The sequence below is a fragment of the Varroa jacobsoni genome, unplaced genomic scaffold, assembly GCF_002532875.2.
Source record: "Varroa jacobsoni isolate VJ856 unplaced genomic scaffold, vjacob_1.0 scaffold_282, whole genome shotgun sequence".
Lineage (NCBI taxonomy): Eukaryota > Metazoa > Arthropoda > Arachnida > Mesostigmata > Varroidae > Varroa > Varroa jacobsoni.
The window spans coordinates 209602-226201 of NW_019213184.1; the positions used below are offsets into that span (position 1 = coordinate 209602).

Genomic DNA, 16600 nt, shown 5'->3' on the forward strand with positions numbered 1-16600 from the left:
TATATTCGTGTCAACAACTTTTAAATTGTCATCACAAAAAAGTATTTGCCAATGAATCACTAGCCGTCAGCAGAACGGCAGACTAACATTCATCTTATGGATAGATCACGGAAGGCATGCCCCTATTGATTTCATTCTGTCACAGATTTTTTACCGCAGATCGCAGCAATAGTGGTCTACAATAAAAAGCGACGTTGGAGCAAATCACAATGTTGAAACGCTGGTTCACTGCTTGTCGTTCATTTGCGAAGTTGTTCTCAGCGACTGTAAGGAATGAACGTTGAACTCTTCGCAGGATGTGACAAGCTGTTAAAGATGTGTAAAAATTAAGCACGTAAAAACGCATTTCTAACCGTCGCGCAAATGTTTGCGCAGTAAATTCTACCTTGCAACATAACTACTTCGAGTACTATAGATTACTAGAATAAACGGGGTAAATTCTAATGGCGACCCAATCGACACTCATAGCAAAATTGTTAGTAAATGAAGTTTTCACTATGTCCGTGCGAGCATATGCCTAATTGTCCTGATAATGGCTAGCAGAAGTCCGTACAGATCGCCAGAACAGAACCCTACTTCCGACCTATAAAAAATGAATTCTCATCCTTATCTTAAGTATCATCTTTTACATCTGAGACAAGTCATACTTTTTGTTACCCTAACCCTTTAGGTTAGGTCGGCTGATCGTTTTTTCTGAGTAATTCACCATTTATCATTGCAGTAGTGAACAAAATTTTATGGTCTTCAGCCTTTAGTCCTAATTAGACGGAGTTAGCCTTACGGGTGACTTTTGATAAACACTCGTTATGATATGAAACTACGATTAAACATTATGGTACGGAGTACATAATAATAGTTCATTCGGATAATTTTTTCTCGAATGAATTGATCTCCTTTGATTGGCTCTTATCTCAGTAGAATGACAGATCGTCTAGCCACCCCTTGATGGACCCTATGGCGGCAAACGGGAGACAACATCAACAGCGGCATAACATTTCAATAGTGAAAAACACCGTAAACGTCCGCTATACGTGTTTGTATTGATCGATAGCGGAAACGACATGAGCAGGTGGTGAGGTGCAGTATGCGCCAGCAAAATTACCTCGATGGCGGTCATAGTGCATGTTGGCGTACTCACGCTATCCCTTTAACTACTACGTGAACGCATCACGTTTTCGATAGAACTTTTGGGCGGTGAGCAAATGTGACGCCATCTCGAATACCAGCAGCGACGAAAACTTCAACGATACCAGAAGCGATCTGGAGAATCGGACAAGTGGACGAGCGTCTATTTGTTCGCCTTATCGCCGACGATCAAGCTAACTCGATTAACAGCCTATAGTGACAACAGGCCAACGGACGGATAGTAGAGCTGCAACAGCATCTAGCTGCTCCTGGAAGTTGGACAACAGTTACCTAGCTGCCCAGAGATCTTATCACATTTCTGTTGTGTTTAAAAATGAATATGATGCACGCGATTTCGGAACATAAATGCTACCGTCGGAACAGAGCTGGTCGGTAGGCAATTCACTGCTATAAATGAGTAAACCAGATCTGCTTGAAGAACGATTGAATTCCAGCGGAATTCTGTCAGGGGTAGCGACAATACAATGCTGTGTATCCGCACGCCGATCAGCATCAGACACAGCACGGACAGCCTGAACAGAAAAAACACGGCGTATATATGGTCATATGTTCGATAGATCACGATCAAGTGTTACTACACTACAGCCATACAATGGGACGTACAGAGCTGAACGAACGACGAAAAGCGCCTGGTAGCCACACGTCGCTGCAGCCAGAATCGACGACATCAACGAAATTTTACGTACCCCAGAAGTTATTACCGTGCTGACGTGCTGTTCAGCTTTCTCCGGTAGGTCAGTCAACGGATGCATGCAGCGGCTGTGCTATCGTCGAATGTCACGCGGACGGAATGTGCCTATCAGAGATCCCACCGTATGAAGTACTGGGGTACAGTATCAATAACGGTGACATAAAAACTTGACAAACGGTCATTTTAGCAGCGGCAGCAGCAGCAGCAGCAGCCGCCGACGACGAAATGTTATGGATTAGTGTGTGCCTAAACAGGGTGTCGGGTTGGGCCTAATGGTATAAAGCGAATATCGACGTCGACTGGCAGACGGAAAACTCGGCAGAGATGTTTCACTTATATATGGCGGGCTTAACGGCCAACCAAATCAAATCGCACCACTCAGACAGTCCCGATTTTACTCTTTATCGATATTGTATACTATTGTAATATATTTTGTCGTTTTTGTCAATTCCCTATCTTTCCGTTTTTTCTTTGGCGGCCTCGCCCGTCAGCTCGTTTTTACTGGTTGTAGCCAACTTTTTTCTTTGAATTTCCTGCTTTAGGCAGTCGAACTCACTGAGAGTGGCTCACAGTTCAACGGCTTACGATTATCAAGACGAATAGATACGAAGGAGCCGATTACGAAATAAAACTATAAAGCAAGGTTTGGCGTCCGAGGGGAAAAAGCGGCAATATTCAAAATAATGCAAAAAAATCGCTCCCATTGATTCAAACAGGGACGATACTAAAGCTGTCGCCGTTCCGTGAAGACAAAGAAAGCGCATGTGATAGGCTATTCGAAACAAAAGAAATTCAATTGAGAAAAGAGGTTATTTGAAAATCGGAAGACCCCAGCGGTTCGGTGTCGATCAGTGTCGATTTAGAAATACTATCTTACACAAAGCTATAACTCACAAACGAAATGTATTCTATGTTGAATATATTTAGGCAGATCGTGAAAAAGCCCGTAACATTACTATAGTCAGTATTAAAGCAAACGGCACTATTCAACTTAACAAAAATTGAGGTTGGTTCCCTTCCAGTATCCAAGGCTAAGTCAGTCAAACCACCAATAAAAGGCCTTTACATGGCTGAGACCAAGGTTCTCGTCCCGCTATGAAGATTAATGGTCGGCCTGTCGAATTCGCTTTTTTTTTTTTTTTTTTTTTTTCTATTTTTACTTCTGGTCTTGTACATTCGAATCAAAGGCTTGTGCAGTCTAAGGTGTTTAAGGCTCCTCCTTAAGGTGCGGATGCTCCGGCTGATGATTTCGGACAGAAGCACGATGTAATTGGCCACAGCAATGTGCCTTTTATTTCTTGAACTAGCTTAAAAACTGCGGGCAGGCCACAGACGCGGTTGCAATAGCAGCAGTGTTTAGCACAGAGCAGACAAGGGCCTCTCCTTGTTTTCGCCGGTCTCTCCTCTATAATATCTGCATCGTTGCGTCTTAGATCGATTCTGCAGGATACAAAATGGCCGGGTAACGCGACGAAACCGTTACTCGTACTCTTCCAGCGGGCAGTGCACAGACCAGCTAAAGACTAGCCAGGCTGAAGCAGTGTGAAGAATCTCGACGCATCAATTATTTAAAACTGATGTTATACGTTTTCGTTTCAGGTTGAATTTGTTGTTGCGTCGCACTTTGCCCCTGGATCTCTTTCGACTGTGCACGTCCAACGGAAAAGCTGCAAGAGTCAGAAGCATCACCGCCGTAGTAGCTCCGAATTAATGGGACATTAGTGGGAAAACTGAACGTTTGCTACAATTTCAAACCTCAGTGCTCTCTCCAACCTGGTTTCCCAATTCACATCTAGCTTGTGGCGTTCACATTGTCTTTGTGGCATCTGCCTAGAAAGAATTCCCTCAAGGGGGGCAACTTCACGGCAAGAATTTCATTTTAACTTCTTTTAATTTGCCTAACTAACGTCGCCTACTTCATTGACTGTGTGGCGCGATGCAATAGTGATTCACGTTAGTAGCCAGTATGTTATCCATACGAATAGCAGCTGCCCGGTAATGCGAATTCAGGTGTGGGAAATTTTGTGTTGGGAACCAACCAACAAGCCAGCCGTCTGATGAAATACCTAACGGCGATACCAGACATAAAATTCAGAACATAGATGGAATGGGAAGTCATAGGAAAATGGGTATACATAAGCATTGATGGGAAGAGACACTGGAGAGATTAAATGTCCCTAGGACTAAAGGGGCCTTAAGCCAATAAACAGTGTTCAGGAAAAACAAAGACATTAAAATAAATATGACTCGTTGTTGTTCTTAGTTTGTAGCGCTAAGATAGATTCAAAAGAAACAGCGAAAGCGGCATTCGGCAAGTAGTAGAAAGGTGTCGTAAAGGGTTCCCAGTTTGTCGGCAGCGTCAGTGCAATGGCGATATAGGTTTCAATCGCAACCTCTCACTCATTTTTTTTTTTTAGCCTTATTTTTCGTTATTAACTAGTTAGTGCGGTTGTTTTGCCATTACAATGATATAAGTATGGCGATACTGACTGCAGAGATGGGGACAACGGCGAAGCAGCTGTAAGAATGACGACACCAAAGATGAGCTGATGACGACTCAGGGTGTTTTTCATCATTCTAACTATCTGTAAAAGGGGCATATTACTCATAAATCTGACATAACGGTTGGTAAAAACAGCAACTGCATAAAGAATGTGTCGTCCAAATCAAGCCAGCAGTTTGACAGGGCAGGTGCATACCAGTGTAGTGTTGCAAATCTGTTAATTATTGTAAATATTATTGTTATTCCAAGTCTGTGAAAATTTGTCATTTCTGCTTAACTAACTTACGTACTACGATGCCTCCTATTGTTTGTACACTTTATACCTGGTTGTATAGAACTGTTGCCGCATGTCCTTAAGAACTTGGCACACTGTTATCTATGCAGTCCCGCATCTCTCGTAATCGTTTTCCAATATGTACTCCACGTGTTTGCTCGGCCATGGCTCAATTACTATATATTTACTATTAATTAGCACCTCTTTTTATGTACATTTACATAAATAGACAGTCGCGCGTACACTAAACGTGCATGTGTTCTGTTGCGATATTTACAGATGTAGAGTTTTCTACTTACCGGCTTTTCTTCTTAGTCTTCATCCAAGGAAAACGTATGAGCTTACTTCTTGGTTTTTTATTTTTCTTCAAATTCGTTTCATCGGAACGATCAGCACGTTATGCCCCGCCCCAGCGTCCCCTCCTGCTCGTCATTTTGCTTCGTTCTTACTCTCAACCGAAATGCTTCTCTAATAGACGGAATCCTGCCAACACATCGTCAGCGTTTCATCACCATGAGACTCTATTATGGATCACCGTCGGTGCCTCTACGCCGAGAGACGTAAATTGTCCAGGCCAGCATTCAACAACTTTGCCATCCCACCACAGCAAAAGCACTAACAACAGCAGCAAATACAACGTCGTAACCGCACAGTTCGCTCGCGTCAACGCTTGCCCACGGCCGCGCCGACAGAAATTCCGAGCTTCGCTACTAGAAAGGCGGCAACTGAAGGTAGAAATGGCTGGTGCGTAAACCCCCGACTACCATTTATCTGTACGACTGTCTGTGTGTTCTTTACCACCAGAAAACAGAAGTCCACTAAGATCTAGAAGTTTCGAACGACAAGCTGACGATCGGACGCAGGGAAAACGATCCCGTGTGGCTATCATCGGCCGCTCGTAGTTATACACTGACTATAACTAGCGGTTGCGGCTGTAGAGCCCTTGTGGTTCTACTATTGCCGGAGGAATGGGTAGACAAAAACAACAATAGCAACAATCACAATGGTCGAATAAATTGGATCGTGTAGATCAGTTTGCGTGCTTTTCTCTCTGTGTCTGTATGTTGTCAAGTGTGTGTTGTGAACAGACGGAGCCCCTGTCTCGTTGTTGTTGACGACAATGTTGTTGGAAACAGTGGCATCACCGCCTCTCGTCTTCGCGATACTTGTCGCCGCTCATTGCTTGTCTGTCAGTGGGAACCGCACTGTTTGCTTCTATAGTGGCGTTGATTAGTGCCGAAGCATTAACGCGACCGTCGTCGCGAATCATCTCGACCTTCTTAGTAGCGGCTCGCCTTACTCGACAGATCCGCTGGGGTTGCTCCTGCCAATCCTGCCGCCGCTATGTCTAGCTACGAGGGTAGCTGTTACTTTTCGTTTGGCATTATTTTGCTATCATTGGCCCCAGTACAAACGCAGTAGCGACGCTACTTCATTCGCATTCGCTAGCGGCGTCTGCTTTCCGACTTGACTTGGCTTGGCTTATAGTACGATCTTGAATTGCACGCAGATCTACCACTGTCGTCATACTGGACTCGTAGCAGTGCGCCTATGCAGATGCTATGGACGTTCATATCACTAGCACTACGGACGCGAAAACAAAAAGCGAGTTGGGCGTAACTCACACAAGGCAAGCATTGAAACATCGTCACCAAGCACACGTGAACACACAGACGCATGGCAGACTGTAGACGAAGAGGCGGGCAAGCGGATGAATAGTATTTGTTAAAGCGGTACACGCTGCCCAGCCACAATAGCCCAACAGCCCACGGGCATATTCAGTGAGTCATAGACAGCGCACAACTGATCTGCTGCTGGCGCCATCGCCGCCGCACGACGGCTCGTACGATTCTAGCTATTGCACAGCCCACGACTGAAGTGTGGCGCCTGGGCTAAGCGATTTACGCAGCTCAAGTGAGGGGCTACAGAAAACGAAGAAGTGAGCATGTGTGTACATCTCCTGACAAGGACGAACATAGTTGTTTCAAATGGCGAGAAGGGCTTTGTCTGCTTTTTAGTGGGCGAAAATTTATATCAATTGACTGCAGATCCGCCAAATAAATTGATGTTGTAATTAATTAATTAAGATTTTATGATGCAAACTTCTGATAGCTGTTGCGCGCTAAAAGTTGATGTAGTCCTCCATTTTGGAAAACGGGTCGTAATGATGACGGTGGGCGGCAAAGACGATCTGCCCAGGCCATCGATGACCATTAGACGACTTAATCGATCGATCGATCGATCACTCGCTGATCCGATTTGTCATAACACTGGCAAACCTGTAATAAGCAGTATTGAAACTGCCATTGAAATTATGCATCGTGCGTATTGCCAGCACTATAGCAGCAAACGCTCGAACGTATCATTAAAGTTTTAACTTAAAGTCACAGACGACACGATTCACATGCGTACGTTAGTAACTCAGGTACGATTTCCTGCAAACGTCTTGATGCGAACACGCCACGACAAAAGCTAGCTAGCCATTACCATAACCTGCACCTGCTGATTTGACGGCCACTTCTTCTCCGAAAAGTTGATTGACACCAGTCGGAACGAGGCTCTCATCTTCAGAAGTGGTATTTCAGGTATAAATGGAACACTTGACAAATATATAGTGTTTTTGTGTATACGTATATGTAGGCCAGTGTCTGCTACTCGTACTGATAATTGCTAACAATTTTTATTGAAATGAGCATTAGTGGTTTGTTCGTCGTTTGACGCGATAGTGTACGTCAGGAGTGAGACGCGGCAGGACACAGAATCAAATTCCAGACACGACAGGAACAAAAAGTACCTGAACAGACATTTGTATGAGGTAGTCGGTAATAATCGTATAGAAGCTCAGTAAGCTGGAATCAACTGTTGTGAAATAAGGACAGCGTACAATAAAGGTCGAATGGGGAAGACCAAGCAGAAGTGGCACAGCGAGTCGTACATGTGTCCGAAAGGCTAGTAACGATCTAGGCTTTCTGCATTTATTTTAGTAACAAAGTCACACAGGACTAGAACAATTGCTCAGCTTATCGATACACCTGGGGGCGTTATCAGCGGCCTTGCCAACGAGTTAAGTAGCCGAAACTGTAAACAAAACTTGGTTAGCCAGTGAGGCAGCCGAAAACACTTCGAACCGCGACTTGTATACGTGACGTACGTGAATCTAAGTGCGTTCGCATGTGCTTGAATAAGAGAGAGGGGGGAAGAAAAATCAACATGAATACTGATATCTGAGGGTTCATGTTGTCGATATGGTATTATGGCCACGGCGAGAATAACTGCCAGGACGGCACTTGTTGGACAAGGTCCTCTTTGTTAGTCTTAGTCACCGGGCGACGTCCCTGGTAGCTGTACATCACCCTGCGAATGTCTGCACAGCATGTAAGGATTAAAGCTACCCATGTTATATGTGGGGAGAAGGTGGGGGGGGGAGGGGGGTCGCGCCGCAATACGTTGTCAATTGCGATTTAATTGAGTGCATAGTGGTATTAATTCGGCCCGGTACAATACACCCCTGCGTCCTGTTTACGTGCTATAGCTGAATCGTCGCTTTACTATTTCAAACCCGCGAAATCAACGATCATCGCCACTGCAGGCTACCGTAGTATTAGCAAGGGCTTACCCGATAAGTGGGTAGAAAAAAACGTAATCACACACACCAAAAAAAGAAAGCGTATCATCGTATCCTGCACCGTATTTAGCTTTCTTCCGTTTGATATTATTATCATCACTTCGATCACCACTTGTTACTAATAGCATCCCCTTTTACTGCCTCTTTCTATCGAAATGAAGTTGCTAAAACAATTTTAACCATCCTTTAGTACGACTTCAACGTCCGTACGAGGCGCATGCCACTACGTAGTAGCAGCGATTAGCGAATGATTGCGACTGGGTGTGCGACTGCTGGAACGCGGCGTTCTTGAGTTGGCGAGATCTGTTGGCATCAGGCTGAAGAACACGTTGAGCTACCGGTAAAGCGGCCGTAATTGTCTTGCCTCGTCAGTATTCCAGCTTATGCATCGGTTAGCCATCGGCTTATTGTGAGCTTTGAAGTTCGTCGTGCTGATGCAGTGTCATACATATATGTACAATAAACAGGGTGACTACCGTGTTCGCTGCAATGGTCGTAGCAGATGGCGAGAACATCGAGACCGGGCTGACATGGATACCTATACCCGATAGTGAACGCACTACCCAAATGGGCCAATGCGTATAGACCTTATAGCGTATCGCAAAAACAGACATTGTACCAAACACTACAGAAGAGAGGTAAATATTTTAGCGTTGTAAGACGGAAAAATGGTAGCAAGCGCAAAAATAGTTAAACGGTCCAAAAAAGGTCATTATGCCAAAAGGATGAGCTGATCTGTTGACGACCAAAGCGACGAACGAGACTCCGTGAGAGCGTTTATATCAGAAAAAAATAGAGGTTATTTTTAGAAGATGAAATCAAAGAAGTGGAGGCGAGAACAACTGTGAACAAGTCACCTCACTTCGTCTGATTACAGACAGATTCAGACAGGATAGGGGGTACGGAGTCAGACACAAATGCAGATCGAGCACATCGTGCCGCGTCGGCATGCATGGCCGAAATATAATTCCTATGACTAGTCACTACTATATGGCAAGCGTCATCGGCCCCGTTGATCGCAGTAACAACAGCAGAATATCCAGCAAAGTTCCTGAGTGGCTGAATCTTCGGCCAGAACAGACGTAATCGTACACACAAAATTTGGGTAAAACTGAAGTAGCCGAGAAAGAACGGGCCTGACGATTCATACCGAACGATGGCCCAAGAAGGTGTATGTAACCCGACGAAGAGTGGGTTCAAATCAAAGGCAACTGTAATGCATGCGACGAGCAGATCCCGACGCGGATAGACGTTAATGGTACTTTGAAGCAGGATACGATTAGCTGAAGTACCGAAGATAGCAGCGTTGGCGGCGGCGACAGTGAACGTTGGATAAACCGGATAAAAACTATTGGCGTTGCCTCTGACGCCAACCATTACGGCAAAGCATATAGCTTGCAAAAAATAACGGACATGTCCGTTGGCTAAAAGTGTACTAATTAGCGCTGGTAGTGATCGGCGGCATAAATGAAGTTACGCAAATCGACATACCGCTAGCCAACGGCTAATATTAAACATGTTATAGACATACTTTTTGCCTGGTCTTCCTCATATCGCCTTCTCCAATCATGTTCGTCCCGTGTACCGCTGCTAACACCTTATCGTTATATTTCTCTGGCAAATGATATAATACTAGACAGATTTAACTTCATCAGTATGTCAATACGATCGCTTTGTCGGCCTAATGTTTTGAGATACGCTTAGTGCTGTGTGCCATTTTGGAAATGGCAAAGACAGGGGACAAGATCATTAAGTCTATTGTATGCTTTCCATTATTGCTATTCGATCAGCCCAACGAGGGCTAAATATGCGGAATGTATACGAGTGTCTGCGACCGCGTGATCAAAATGCAGGAGAAGACAAATCACCTAACGAAACAATGAGCGGCCATAAACAGGTTGTCTACGATTGATCGGCCGAAACGCTCGCACGTCATCAGAAATGATTCCAACCTTTAACAAAATCATACTAGATTCAATTACTAAGCATCGCTAGTAAGCTTTGCTCATTTATTCGGCGGCTATATATTATAGATAATGTCACTACATACAACTACGCTCTCACGTACACATGCACAGAACGCTTTCAAGCGTCTTGATAGAAATAGTAACATTATCAAACGTTGTTCCCCATCAGACAACATCGGCCTAAGATTACTCCCTATTAGTGCGACGTTTCGGTCCCCTTCAGGTAGATAGACGAGTCACCGTATAGATCGCCACCTACAGATGCATACATGTGTTGCTCAGTAAAGTTTTTGTTGTCTATTGTTAAAGTTAGAACCATTGACCTGATGTATGTTGGCATCCGACACGATGACTACGCGTCGATTGTTCGTTGACGTCGTTTAAGGAAGGAAAACTCGCTGACAGAAAAGACAGCGAAAGATGGAATCCGATTACCTTTTTATGTCACGGATTGCGTACCACGGGGCAAACCTGCTGCTGGTAAAATAGCAGAGGGTGGGGGATAACATCAGAAAAGTGTCGGATCGTCTGACTAGCTAGCATTCGGATGTTCTATTGCCGTCTACGACGCCAAAATGGCAGATATGGCGCAGCTGCCGTTTGATCTGGAGGGCCCAGCTCTGACCCCCCTCTCAAGTGTTCCATCATCGACAGCATCGTTATGCATAGGTGGCGATAGCCTATCAGCAGTAGGTTCCAACCGTCCCACTGACAAAAGGAGCAGAGTCAGGCTCAAATCGGCGATCGGCGGCTATCGACCCACCCAGAAATGAAAACACCACAACAACCGGCAGCACTCATAGACCCAAGGGAAAAATCCCCAGTGCACGCAAATAATTTCTAGATATGTTCTTGTATCGCAGCAATTGTATAGCAACAATGAAGCGGGCCAGCAGCTGATGCTTTTTATTTGCCGGCCTGGACAGTGGTTGTTGTTGTGGCAACTGTATCAATCTTAATTTTAAATTTTTTTGAAGACGATAGCAGCGACAATAACGGCGATGCGGCTAACAAAAACAACCTTTAAACGATTTTAGAATAAAATTGATACCATTGCTTAGCATTAGGACTTTTGTTGTTGCTGCTGCTGCTGCTGCTGCTGCTGCTTTCACATTTGACGAAGCCTAACAGATATATGGGTATACGTCTGCCAATGGTTATCGGACGTTGTCAAGTCTCATGCCAATGGAGTATGAGTTATTCTGTTGGTTGCTAGTAGTGTAGGTATTGGTTCTCGGACGATGGACAACAACAGCTCGGTCTGTGGCATGCCGGAACGCTGGGTTCTTATCGTTCTCGTAGGGGTACCTATCATATATAGGCGATTGTACCGCAACTAAATACGAAGATGAGAGAAAAGTTTTTAAACAGTTGGACATATTATGTTCTATCAACACACATTCGACCCCTGTGAGCGATCAGCTCGATTACTTCACTGAATTTGAGCTAAACATAATAGATAATAAGCTTTTATCTATTATATAATACGATATGCATGCTGGTTTGTGAGTTCGTTATTAAGCACTAACAGTGACCACTCACTCTTATAGTATATAAATATTTATGACTATGCCCACTGATGGCATTAGATTCGAACCTCTAATCCAACAACAAGCTGTCATGCCAAAGTAAAATTAGCGACCCATGGGCCGGCATAGTCTGTGAATGTAGGAAGTTTCCGCCCATAAGTTAGCCAGTCAATGACGCTTATAATAAACCTTCATATTGTCTTAATTATTATACAGTCTCTTCTTAATAAACCCCTGTCTTCGTAGTACCGCTGTTGACTCAGCCATAACTTCTTGCAAATTTGTTTGCCTTCAATCTTTGGCCACAGCGGATGGCCATACTAACCGTGTAGATCTGTGCCTATAAACGCTGTCGCGGAAAGTACGCGAAATTTCTAAATTCTGATTTAGCACAATTTTTTCAATATCCAATTGCGGATGGCGAACCGTTTCTGCTATTTGCACTTGCCGGTGCTCGAATAATGGACAATTTATCATTAAAATCTTAAAAAAAAAAAATACTTTAATCGGTTGATAGGCCAGGAGAAGCTCAATAGTGAAGATCCGCGCAAATATCGATTTTTACTTCTGGGTTGAGGTTTAGATAGTTTATCCGTGTTAAGTCGTCCCTGAAACAGCTACATAAGATCAGCGTGAGCTGGGCGTAATCGAAATAATGTGATCAGTGTCTTAAGATTGCCTTACGCGCTTATGAGTAAAAACTGGGCTTCGAATGGGGTGCGGCTTCTGACGTAACGACATTGCATATCGAACATCGTAAATAACGCCCATTAGGGCCTTCAGAAGTTGGTAGCCCTCTGTGTGCTTACACTGCCTGAACATGCCTAAGTAAAGAAGCAAACAATATTTTGTTGTTTAACTAGGTTTCTACACAGAGCAGAATAGGACATACTGTATATTTTACGTGGCGGAAAAGTGTTTTAGGGACAGTTTTTTCCCGCCTCAAATCTCACCGCTGTGCCCTCGTAAACAGAGATGAACATTAAATTAGAAGCTACCAAGAAAAATTTCATAACACCGCAGCCGTATTGCGGAAATGCAATAAAACTATATTTGAAGGATAATGCTTGATGAACAATAGACTTTATAATTTATCTAATCACATTGTTTTACGTTTTTTATTTAAATGGTAAAGCCGATTTAGATTAATATACGTATTTTAAACCGTCACGTAAACCATCGCGTTTAACCATCGACTTCAGTATTCAGGATCGTATTGTGCATTGTTTTTGCTCTATTCACGCCTGGTTCACTCATTGGCCGGATTTTACCCAATATCATATTGTAATCTCTTCACCTCCTAGGCCTCCGACCATTTAGCCTAATCCACTTCTACACTGCAATTATATTCGAATCCCGTAGCGCAAATAATCGCTGATACTGAACGTGACCACGCTTTCCTGGTTGTTGTGATACAGGTCGCCATTACTGGAAAACATAATGTCGATCGTCGTTAACAATACGAAAGCGAAACAACAATGGAAAAAGCAACTTAACAACACTAACAGACAAAAATCAAATATGGCCACGTACAAACAGCATTTAGATGCAGAGTGAACTTCGTATGTGATATGCCAAATAGCGTCGTGAGGGAATCGGATTAAACAAGCACAGGCAGAAAGGCTTTGCACGGCAAGCCCGTACCTTTAACGCTAATTTGGAACTTGTTCTGTTGTTGAAGCTAGTATCGCATATTCGAAAAATATGAACGGATATTTTTTATGTGACCGTTTCGGGTTTGTAAATGTCGGACTTGCCGTTCTTCGTTCAAGCATCGTTCGATTCAGAGTAACCTCAATAGATACGAACCCCAAAGCACTACGGAGAAAACATATGATTGAATCCCTTCGTTCAATACGTATAAACCATTCGGATCCTCCCATATTTTGTTACCATAAAAACACGCATCCACTAACGACATCGATATGAGCATCCTTTTTATTCTATATATATATATATATATATATATATAGTTGAGTGTATTGCCATTGCCTTTCTACAGCATGTACAAACCACCGCCGATACCCGTATACTGAGAAATTAGACTTGGATGGTTAGAGTTTTTGGGGTGGTATTGCGTTAACTATACATTGGAGCAGATTATTGGCCTTTTGCATTATGAAATAAACTGTGTCTTGGGGCTCGAGCGCAGAACCTGGTCGTGGGCATCACCTTTAGCCCATTTGATTAATAGGCGAACGTGTCACCACGGCGCCATGACGAGGACAGCTAAATTGGACTTGTCTCACCCCGCAAGTAGCCATCCTGTAAACAGGTACGCCTCCCAGAAAATGTTCTTCTGTACAGTTACTCGTATTATGTATACATTGGAAGAAGCTTACAATATAGTGGCGTAGACGAGCCAGACAACGGACACCGTCAACACCGATGCCGTCCTCGTCTTCGTCATCGGCGCCCTAAGGCGCAAGTCAATAAACGCGACGAACTTTTTTGGCATTCAAGTGACGAACGTCTCGTAAATGGGAAGAAAATGTTCTTCCCTAGAGAATATTTCCCCGCTATCGGAATGGTACCGTACGGCTGATGATAGTAAAGCGGCAAAAACTCAATTACTAACTGTCGCCGCTCCGCGCTTCAGGCCACCGCAGCGAGAAACCTGGATGTGGCATCCGGTCAAAGTGTTGCGGTCTGTTCGTATCGTACGTACCATTCGTTCCCGCAAGGAACAAAGACAATAGCGACAGAAGAAGTAGCAGCAGCGGCATAGAAATGGCGGACGTGCGAACACAGTCACGGTGTCGTCCAAGGTCATCGGGATCTTATCATTGTTGCTAGTCACTGGTCTATAGACCGCGCAACGGAACCCCGTTGGAATACTGCGGCCGCTCGGTAACGTCCGTCGGCTGAGCGTTAATCATGCCAGCGGCCGGAAGAGTAGCATTCGGGTGTTGTACCTCAATATATAATTTTAAACAATTCCTCTGTCTCTATTTACGCGGAGCCCGATTATCTGCATTACTGTTATCTATCGTAAGTAACTGAATATGTATCCGGTATCTTCTTGGCCACAGATACGTGATCACTGCTGTTGCTATTACTAATATTGCTATTATTATTTGAGTTCCTCCTGGTACTGACCAATTTTATAGCGTGTAGTAAGACAAAAGGGAAGGTATGCGCCGCTTGGATATCTTCACAAGAGTTAGACTTTTTTTGGGTGCCCCTTTACCGTAAGGCTGATTTCTTTTCATTCTTTTCTTTGTGTAAATTATTTTTGTATAAAAATGCTTTTCGAGAGACGCTTGCAAGAAATCTGAAGGCAGAAACATATCTTTCGACTGGTCCGTATATCTGTTTGCCAGTCATTTCTCAGAAGCGTTCTCAGGCGTCCTTCGTTGCGTTTATACGTATTTTCTAACCTCGCGTTCTCTTTTGGTCGTAAAACGGTAGATACATGAAGTTGTATGTATAACATATAGGGTAGTGGAATGACACTCTGTTAGTCGACGGCCAGGTCGATATAAATAATGGCCAGTTTGGGTCCTTCTACAAAACAGGAACAAATATCGTTTCATTTGTTTTTGTCGATATATTACAATGTCACAAAGCTGTGAACGAGAAAGATCATCAATGGAGTGAAGTTCTGTCAGCAGTCTGGATGAAACGCGACAAGACATCGCACAATTCGATTGCTTCATAAAATGCCCACTGTGACGGTTAAAAACGTCACCGGTAGGTAAGCAAAAATCATTAATAAACCAATGGCAGAAACAGTTATGGGTGGTAACGTAGACACGCTAGTTGATTGTGGCGCAGATGTTGTAGCAGAGAACTACAGTGCACTTCCACTTGGGCCAGACATTTTATCCTCTCTTGGGCCTATTTATTGTTATGCCTAGTAAAACGTATACATGATTATATGGTATTTGTTCATAAAGAAATACCTCAAACTATAAGTAGAGTCGAAAAAAGATCGTGAATAGAAGATCGCCGGTGACGAAAATCATGCTTGCCACTTCCTGGTGACAGATGGCGCATTTACGTGGTTACTGTTCATAGTCATACGACGATGTAACATTAATATATTTCGTTATATAATAAATCTGTTAGATACTATTGACTCTGAAGCATAGAAAGTTGTTTTGTATTCGATCTGCTGGTTGAAACGATAGCGTGAATAAGGATCAGGAGATTCAATTTATGTTTTGTCTAAAGGTACGCCTATGTTTTCTGTACAAATTCTACTCAACACTTATTGTTACTGTTATCAAAGGAGGAGAGCAATCTTTTCATTTCTATTGACTTTCACATGGAGAAGTTATTAGAAACAAGTTGCGAGCTGAGTTCGACAAGCGGACGTTTCGATTACTGCGACATATGTAATGGCAAATGTAGGGAAAAATGCGACTCCTTTCACCAACCTGTGTCCACGCGCGTCTTAGAAAATTTTTGACGAAAAGGCAACCGTAAAGAAAAAACGAAAGTAAAAGCTGAATCTAAACAACGCTTTGTCTTACCACGCATTGGTAAAGATAGACAAACAGCGACCCAAAAAAAGACGCAGCTTCCCAACAACATTACTGTGTCACGAAATCTCTTTTTAAACATGGGCTTTCCACCCAAAATTGCATCGGCAGCAGAACATATAGCCAATGCCGTCTGCAAGATCCAGCGTCGGGCTCAACGGAACGCAATTAAAGACCTGCACTCATCGATGACCCCGTATTTGTTGGTACGCTACGGTCTGGCGATACGCTATAACAGTACAATTGATCGCAATGGAATATGGAACAGGATGACATCAAATCTGCAAATTAAACTGCAAAAAATTTTGATACAAAATTTAGAAAATCACGTCAGAGAGAAAGGGTATCTTAAATACACAACTATTACGGGCATTATTT

General features: G+C 43.5%; 1 protein-coding gene and 1 long non-coding RNA gene across 3 annotated transcripts in view; both read right to left on the bottom strand.

The window, feature by feature from the left end:
- The window catches only part of LOC111258975 (uncharacterized), an 85268-nt gene that overhangs the window by 26100 nt on the left and 42568 nt on the right, over positions 1–16600 (bottom strand). The window lies entirely within an intron of this gene.
- Positions 2965–6493, bottom strand: LOC111258976 (uncharacterized). Its single transcript, XR_002679336.2, has 2 exons — positions 4914–6493; positions 2965–3504 (listed from the first exon to the last, which is right to left on the bottom strand). It is a non-coding gene; the product is annotated as an uncharacterized LOC111258976 (long non-coding RNA).